Source organism: Ursus maritimus, unplaced genomic scaffold, assembly GCF_017311325.1.
Source record: "Ursus maritimus isolate PB19 unplaced genomic scaffold, ASM1731132v1 scaffold_5, whole genome shotgun sequence".
NCBI classification, from domain to species: domain Eukaryota; kingdom Metazoa; phylum Chordata; class Mammalia; order Carnivora; family Ursidae; genus Ursus; species Ursus maritimus.
The window spans coordinates 79,001,019-79,010,339 of NW_024426663.1; positions in this window are offsets into that span (position 1 = coordinate 79,001,019).

A 9,321-nucleotide genomic window follows, 5' to 3' on the forward strand; every position below is an offset into this window, starting at 1 on the left:
ATTAGGCATTTATGCAAGGACTACAATAATACTCATTCAAAGAGATACATACACTCTAATGCTTATACCAGCATTGTCTACAGTAACCAAGATATGGAAACAGTCCTAGTGTCCATCAAATGATGAATGGATAAAGAAGAAGTGTTATATTTATACAATGGAATATTACTCAGCCATAAAAAAGAACGAACTCTTGCCATTTGTTATGCCATGGATGCTTTTATGCTAAGCAGTTAGTCAGAGAAAGACAAATACCATACGATTTCACTCAAAGATAGAATTTAAGAAACAATACAAATGAGCAAGGGAAGAAAAAGAGAGAGGCAAACCAAGAAAGAGATAAGGGTCTGGGTAGAGCATAGGGAACAAACTGGGAAATGGGGGGGGGGCGTGTACAAGTAATATATAATGGGTATTAAGGAGTGTAGCTGTGATGAGTACTGGGTGTTGTATGGAAGTTCTGAATCACTATTTTGTACACCTGAAACTAATGTCACACTGTGTGTTAGTGAACTGGAATTTAGATAAGAACTTCAAAAAAGATAATGCTTGACTCAGTGTACTAATATTTTGAGGAGCACTTTTCATCTGTATTCATAAGGAATACTGGTCTACATTTTTCTTGGGTTGTTTTAGTCTGCTTTTGGTTCTTTTACAGGAGTTTGAAAAAAGATCAGTGTGAATCTTATTAAGTGTTTGGTGGAATTTCTCCATTACATTACCGATTAAGGCTCCTGGCACTTACTTTGTATTGTTTAGAGGTGTTTCCTGTGTTTGGATTACTGTTTCAGTCTCTTTACTAACTCTAAGTATATGTAGGGTTCCTATTTCTTTTGGAGCTAGCTTTGGTAGTTTATGTGTTTCTAGGAATTGGTCTATTTCATGTAGATTTTCTACTTTATTGGTATGCAATTTTTATAGTATCCTGTTATCATTTTGATGTCAGTAAGTTTGTCAGTAATGTCCCCAATTTCATTTCTTATTTTAGTAATTTGGTCTTCTTTTTGTGACATAGTGTAGTTAAAAGTTTCTCAATTTTGGTGATAATTTCAAAGAACCAAATTTTGGATTAATTTATTATTATTAATTATTATTATTATTTCCATTTAAGTATAGTTGATACACAAGGTTACATTAATCAGGTGTACAAATAGTGATTCAACAAGTCTATGTTTTTTTAATAATAATATTTTTTATTATATTATGTTAGCATACAGTACATCCCTAGTTTTTGATGTAAAGTTCATGATTCATTACTTGCGTATAACACCCAGTGCACCATGCAATACGTGCCCTCCTTAATACCCGTCACCAGCCTATCCCATTTCCCGCCCCCCCCTTAAGCCCTCTGTTTCCCAGAGTCCATAGTCTCTCATGGTTCATTCCCCCTTCTGATTACCCCCCCTTTCTTTATCCCTTTCTTCCCCTACCAATCTTCCTACTTCTTATGTTCCATAGATGAGAGAAATCATATGATAATTGTCTTTCTCTGCTTGACTTATTTCACTTAGCATTATCTTCTCCAGTGCCGTCCATAGTTGCAGCAAATGTTGAGAACTCGTTCATTCTGATAGCTGAGTAATATTCCATTGTATATATGGACCACAACTTCTTAATCCAGTCATCTGTTGAAGGGCATCTTGGTTCCTTCCACAATTTAGCTATTATGGACAATGCTGCTATGAACATTGGGGTGCATATGGCCCTTCTCTTCACCACGTCTGTATCTTTGGGGTAAATACCCAGTAGTGCAATGGCTGGGTCATAGGGTAGCTCAATTTTTAACTTTTTACGGGACCTCCACACTGTTTTCCAGAGTGGCTGTACCAACTTGCATTCCCACCAACAATGTAGGAGGGATCCCCTTTCTCCACATCCTCTCCAACATTTGTTGTTTCTTGACTTGTCCATTTTTGCCATTCTAACTGGCATAAGGTGGTAGCTCAGTGTGGTTTTGATATGAATTTCCCTGATGGCTAATGATTTTGAACATTTTTTCATGTGTCTGTTAGCCGTTTGTATGTCTTCATTGGAAAAGTGTCTGTTCATATCTTCTGCCCATTTTTTGATTTGTCTATTTGTTTCTTGTGTGTGGAGTTTGAGAAGTTCTTTGTAGATCTTGGATACCAGTCTTTGATCTGTAGTGTCATATGCAAATATCTTCTCCTATCCCGTGGGCTGCCTCTTAGTTTTTTTGACTGTTTCCTTGGCTGTGCAGAAGCTTTTTATCTTGATGAAGTCCCACGAGTTCATTTTTTCTTTGTTTCTCTTGCCTTTGGAGATGTGTCATGAAAAAAGATGCTGTGGCCATGTCAAAGAGGTTGAAGCCTCTGTTCTCCTCTAGGATTTAGATGGATTCCTGTCTCACGTCGAGGTCTTTCATCCATTTGGAGTTTATCTTTGTGTATGGTGTGAGAGAGTGGTCAAGTTTCATTCTTTTGCATGTAGCTGTCCAATTTTCCCAGCACCATTTATTGAAGAGACTGTCTTTTTTCCACTGGATTTTTTTCCTGCTTTGCAAAAGATGAGTTGCCCCAAGAGCCAAGGGTCCATATCTGGGTTCTCTATTGTGTTCCATTGGTCTATGTGTCTGTTTTTGTGCCAGCACCATGCTGTCTTTGTGATCACAGCTTTGTAGTACAGCTTGAAATCTGGCAACGTGATGCCCCAAGCCTTGTTTTTCCTTTTCAATAATTCCTTGGCGATATGGGGCCTTTTCTGGTTCCACACAAATTTAAGGGCTGTTTGTTCCAGTTCTTTAAAAATGTCATTGGTATTTTGATCGGGATGGCATTGAAAGTGTAGTTTGCTCTGGGTAGCGCAGACATTTTAACTATGTTAATTCTTCCGATCCATGAGCATGGAATACTTTCCCATCTTTTTGTGTCTTCTTCAATCTCTTTCAAGAGTGATTTGTAGTTCCTAGAATATGATCCCTTACATCTCTGGTTCAGTAAATTCCAAAATGACTTATGATTTTTGGTGCTATTGCAAATGGAATGGATTCCCTAATTTCTCTTTCTTCAGTCTCATTGTGCAGTCTCATTGTGTTCATGTATAGAAATGCAACTGATTTCTGAGCATTGATTGTATATCCCACCACATTACTGAATTGCTCTATAACTTCTAGTAGTTTCGGGGTGGATTCTTTTGGGTTTTCCATATAGAGTATCATGTCCTCTGTGAAGAGAGACAGTTTGACTTCTTTGCCAATTTGGATACCTTTTATCCCTTTTTGTTGTCTGATTGCTGTTTCAAGAACATCTAGTACTATGTTGAATAATAATGGCGAGAGTGGGCCACCTTGTCGTGTTTCTGATCTTAAGGGAAAGGCTTCCAGCTTCCATTGAGAATATTTGCCGTAGGCTTTTCATAGATGGTTTTTATGAAATTTAGGAATATACCCTCTATCCCTACACTCCGAAGGGTTTTTTAATCAAGAAAGGATGCTGTATTTTGTCAAACGCTTTTTCTGCATCTAATGAGAGGGTCATTGGTTTATGACTCTTTTCTTGTTGATATGATCTGTCACACTGATAGATTTCCGAATGTTGAACCACCCTTGCATCCCAGGGATGAATCCCACTTGGTCATGATGGATAATCCTTTTAAGGTACTTGGATCCTATCAGCTAGGATCTTCTTGAGAATTTTAGCATCCATATTCATCAGGGATATCGGTCTATAATTCTCCTTTTAGATGGGGTCTTTGCCTGGTTTGGGGATCAAGGTAATAGTGGGCTCATAGAATGAATTTGGTAGTTTTCCTTCTGTTTCTATTTTTGGAAATAGCTTTAGAAGAATAGGTATTATTTCTTCTTTGAATGTTTGGTAGAATTCCCCGTGGAATCCATCAGGCCCTGGAGTCTTGTTTTTCTGAAAGTTTTTAATCACTGCTTCAATCTCTTCATAATTAATGGATCTGTTTAAATAATCAATTTCTTCCTGTTTCAGTCTTGGTATTTTGTAGGTTTCCAGGAAGGTCTCCATCTATTCCAGTTTCATTTATTGGCATAAAGCTGTTGATAAAAGTTTCTAATGATCCTTTCTATTTCATTGGTGTTGGTTGTGACCTCTCCCTTTTCATTCATCATTTTATTAATTTGGGTCCTTTCCCTATTCTTTTGAATAAGTCTTGCCAGTGGCTTATTGATCTTATTTATTCTTTCAAGGAACCAGCTTCTAGTTCTGTTGATCTGCTGTACTGTGCTCCTGGTTTCTAATTCATTGATCTCTGCTCTAATCTTGATCAACTGCTTTCTCGTGCATGGGTTAGGCCTGTTCTTCTGTTCCTGTTCCATCTTCTTGAGGTGAGAATATAAAAACTAAATTTTAGATTTTCCTATTCTTTTGAGTGAGGCAGGATGGCTATGTAGTTTCCCCTTAGGACTGCCTTTGCAGTGTCCCATAGGTTTTGGACTGTTGTGTTTTCATTCTCGTTGGTGTCCATAAATTGTTTAAATTGATTTTTGATTTCCTGGTTTATCCAATCATTCTGGAGCAGGATGGTTCTTAGTTTCCAAGTGTTGGAGTTTCTTCCAAATTTTTCTTTGTGATTGAGTTCCAATTTCAAAGCATTGTGGTCTGAGAATATGCAGGGAATAATCTCAGACTTTTGGTATCAGCTGAGATCTGTTTTGTGACCCAGCATTTGATTTATTCTGGAGAACGTTCCACGTGCATTTGAAAAGTATGAGTTTTCTTTTGTTTCGGGTTGTAGTGTTCTATATATATCTATGAGGTCCCTCTGGTCTAGTATGTCATTCAAAACTCTTGTTTCTTTGTTGATTTTCTGCTTAGGTGATCTGTCTATTGCTGAGAGTGGAGTGTTGAGGTTCCCTACTACTAATGTATTTTTATCTATATGTCTCTTTATTCTGGTTAAGAGTTGGCTTGTGTATCTTGCTGCTCCCCTTTTGGGGGCATATTGTTAAATCCACTTGTTGGATACATCCTTTAAGAATAATATAGTGTCCTTCTGTATCTGTGACTATAGTCTTTGGTTTAAAATCCAATCTGTCTGATATAAGAATTGCTACCCCAGCTTTCTTTCCAGGTCCATTGGCATGAACATGGTTTTCCATCCCCTCACTTTCAGTCTGGATGTATCTTTAGGTTCAAAATGAGTCTCTTGTAGACAGCAAATGGATGGGTCATGTCTTTTTATCCAATCTGCAACCCTGTGGTATTTTATGGGAGCATTTAGGCCATTCGCATAGAGAGTGATTATTAAGAGTTCTGATTTTAATGATGTCATGTTGCCTGTAAAGTCTTTGTTTCTATAGATTGTAAGTTTCTGTACTGTATCACTCTTGGGGCCTTTTTACTTTTATAGAACCCCCCTTAATATCTCCTGTAGGGCTGGTTTCGTGGTTACAAAATTGGTCAGTGTCTGGTGATTCTGGAAGGTCCTTATCTCTCCATCAATTTTCTATGACAGCCTTGCTGGATAAAGGATACTTGGCTCTATGTTTTCCTCTGAAAGAGCTTTAAAAATGCCCCCCCAACCCTTTTCTCATTCCAGGTCCGTGTAGACAGGTCTGATGTAATCCTAATATTTTTGCTAATAGTCATTCTTTTTTTTTTTTAATTTTCTCTTATATTATTCACCATACAGTAAATTATTAGTTTTTGATGTAGTGTTCCATGATTCATTGTTTGCATATAACACCCAGTGCACCATGCAATATGTGCCCTCCTGAATTCCCATCTACAGCCTATCCCAATCCTCCAACCCCCTCCCCTCTGAAGTGCTCAGTTTGCTTCCCAGAGTCCATAGTCACTCCTGGTTCATTCCCCCTTCTGTTTATACCCCTTTATTATTCCATTCCTTCTCCTGCCAATCTCCCTGCTATTACTTATGTTCCACAAATCAGTGAAAACACATGATAATTGTCTTTTTCTGCTCGACTTATTTCACTTAATCTCCTCCAGTCCTGTCCATGTTGCTACAAATGTTGGGTAATCATTTTTTCTAATAGCTGATTAATATTCCATTGTATATGTGGACCACATCTTCTTTATTCATTCATCTGTTGAAGGGCATCCTATGACCCAGCAATTGCACTACTGGGTATTTACCCCAATGATACAGGAGTAATGAGGACATGGGCCATATTCACCCCAATAATCAGAGCAATATTGTCCACAATAGCCAACCTCTGGAAGGAGCCAAGATGCCCTTCAACTACTCAGCTTTAACTAGTCATCCTACAGATTTTTAGTATCTTTATCACCTTCAAAAGAGATAATTTTTTCATAGGGCTTTTTGATGAGGATTTCCATCAGAGAAGAATTCCCAGGGCTTGGACCAATGAATGACATGTATATAAATGAATGCATTAGGAGGGAGCTGCAGCTTGGACCATAACTCCCACCCCAGCATAGACTTCTAAGAACATCCAAGGCCCTTCCCTTACTGAAGTCCATCCTTACATATTTAAAGTCATTGGCAGATCTGGCCCACAGAGGGCAGTGGTATTCACAGTGTGGTCCATGAACTAATGCTCATCTGCATATTGTTACTAGTTCATGATAAAATACATTCAGGAGTTAAGATGGTGGAGGAGTAGGGGACCCCTTTTTCAGCCAGTCCCCTGAGTCGAGTTCGATAGGTACGAGACCATCCCGAACATCCACGGAATTGGCATGAGATGCAGGAAGATACATCTGGATCTCTACAAATGAACATCTCCAGCGCTGAGTATTGAGGTATGAAGCGGGGAGCCGTGAAACCACGCACATATATTGGAAGATAAACTGAAGGCGAAGGGAGCTGTGGTATTTGGGCACCAGGAAGTGGTAACCACGTGCACGGGGGAGCGGGTGGACTCACGGACTGGCACCCACGAGAGAGCAGACTGAGACCATGAGCTGGGGAATGGGCACGACCAGACTGAAACAGAGCTCCAGTGCACTCACTGGAACCAGACAGAGATGGGGAGCTCTGGAGTGCGCAGGGGCGGCTAGCGGCTGGCAGTGTTAGAAACACAAAGGACAGAGACATGCCGACCCTGGAAGTGAGGGCTGGGACGCCAGGTGTGGGGCGCACATCATGGGACGCTGCAGGGTTGAGCAGCACCAACAGAAACAGAGTTAAAGTGACCAGAAAGCCAGTGGAGAATGGTCCGTGATCCCTCTGTTCTCAGACAGAGGCTGAGATTTGGCTATTGCTGCTCTGACTCTCAGAAGAGGCACAGCTGCCAGAGAACAAAAGCCTGGAAATACCAGCTCACAGTGTGCCCATCCCCATCCCCCTCGCAGGGGACAAGTAGACTCTACCCAAACAGGGTTGCCTGAGTATCGGCATGGTAGGCCACTCCCCCAGAAGGCAGGCTGCAAAATCAAGAAGCCCACATCCCTAAGATCCCTATAAAACAAGTGTACACTGCCTGGGTCCCGGTCAATAATTTGGGCTCTGGACAACCCCACAATCTCTCCTCATCAGAATGATGAGAAGGAGAAATCCCCTCCGGCAAAGAAAAGACAATGAGTCTGTATGCCTGCTTACAGAACAATGGATATGGATGTAACCAAATTATCAGAAATGGAGTTCAGAGTAACAATGGTCATGATGATGTGTAGACTTGAAAAAAGTATTAACAAAAATGTAAATGAGAATATAGAATCTCTAAGGGTGGAAATGAGAGTGAATCTGGCAGAAATTAAAAGTTCTATGAGCCAAATGCAGTCAAAACTAGAGGCTCTGACGGCCAGAGTGAATGAGGCAGAAGAACGTATTAGTGAATTGGAGGATGGGTTAGTAGAAGAGAAAGCTAAAATAGAATCTGGGCTCAAAAAAATCCATTCTGAGGAACGTAGGTTTTGGGAGATTACTGACTCAATGAAACGTTCCAATGTCAGAATCATCGGCATCCCTGAGGGGGTGGAGAAAAACAGAGGTCTAGAAGAGATATTTGAACAAATTGTAGCTGAAAACTTCCCTAATCTAGCAGAGGAAACAAGCATTCATGTCCAAGAGGCAGAGAGGAACCCCCCCAAGCCCAACCATGGCAAATCTATGTGACGTCACATCATAGTGCATTTTGCAAATATTAGATCCAAGGATACAGTATTGAAAGCGGCCAGGGCAAAGTAATTTCTCATGTACCAAGGCAAAGTTATCAGAATTATGTCAGACCTGTCTAAACACACCTGGATTGAGAGAAAGGGTTGGGGTGGGGCATTTTTAAAGCTCTTTCAGAGAAAAACATGCAGCCAAGCATCCTTTACCAGCAAGGCTGTCATTCAGAATTGATGGAGAGATAAAGTCCTTCCAGAATCCCCAGTCATTGACCAATTTCATAACTATGAAACTAGCCCTACAGGAGATATTAAGGGGGGTTCTATAAAGGTAAAAAGGCCCCAAGAGTGATACACAACAGAAAGTCACAATGTATAGAAACAAAGACTTTACTGGCAACATGGCATCATTAAAATCATATCTCTCAATAATCAGTCTCAATGTAAATGGCCAAAATGCTCCCATAAAATACCACAGGGCTGCAGATTGGATAAAAAGCATGACCCATCCATTTGCTGTCTACAAGAGACTCATTTTGAACCTAAAGATACATTCAGACTGAAAGTAAAGGGATGAAATACCATCTTTCCCACCAATAGACCTCCAAAGAAAGCTGGGGTAGCAATTCTCATATCAGACAGATGGAGTTTAAACTAAAAACTATAGTTAAAGACACAAAAGGGCACTATATTATTCTTAAAGGATGTATCCACAAGTGGATATGACAATTATAAATATATACGCCCCCAACAGGGGAGCAGCAAGATACACAAGCCAACTATTAACCAGAATAAAGAGACATATAAATAAAAATACATTAATAGTAGGGGTCCTCAACACTCCACTGTCAGCAATAGACAGAGCACCGGAGCAGAAAATCAACATAGAAACAAGAGCTTTGAATGCCATACTCGACGAGTTGGACCTCATAGATATATATAGAACACTACACCCCAGAACCAAAGAATACTCATTCTATTCTAATGCCCATGGAACATTCTCAAGAATAGACCATGTTCTGGGTCACAAAACAGGTCTCAACTGATACCAAAAGACTGAAATTTTTCCCTGCATATTCTCAGACCACAATGCTCTGAAATTGGAACTCAACCACAAAGAAAAATTTGGAAGAAACTCAAACACTTGGAGATTAAGAACCATCCTGCTCAGGAATGATTCGATAAACCAGGAAATAAAAAATCAATTTAAACAATTTATGGACACCAACGAGAATGAAAACACAATGGTCCAAAACCTATGGGATACTGCAAAGGCAGTCTTAAGGGGAAACTACATAGC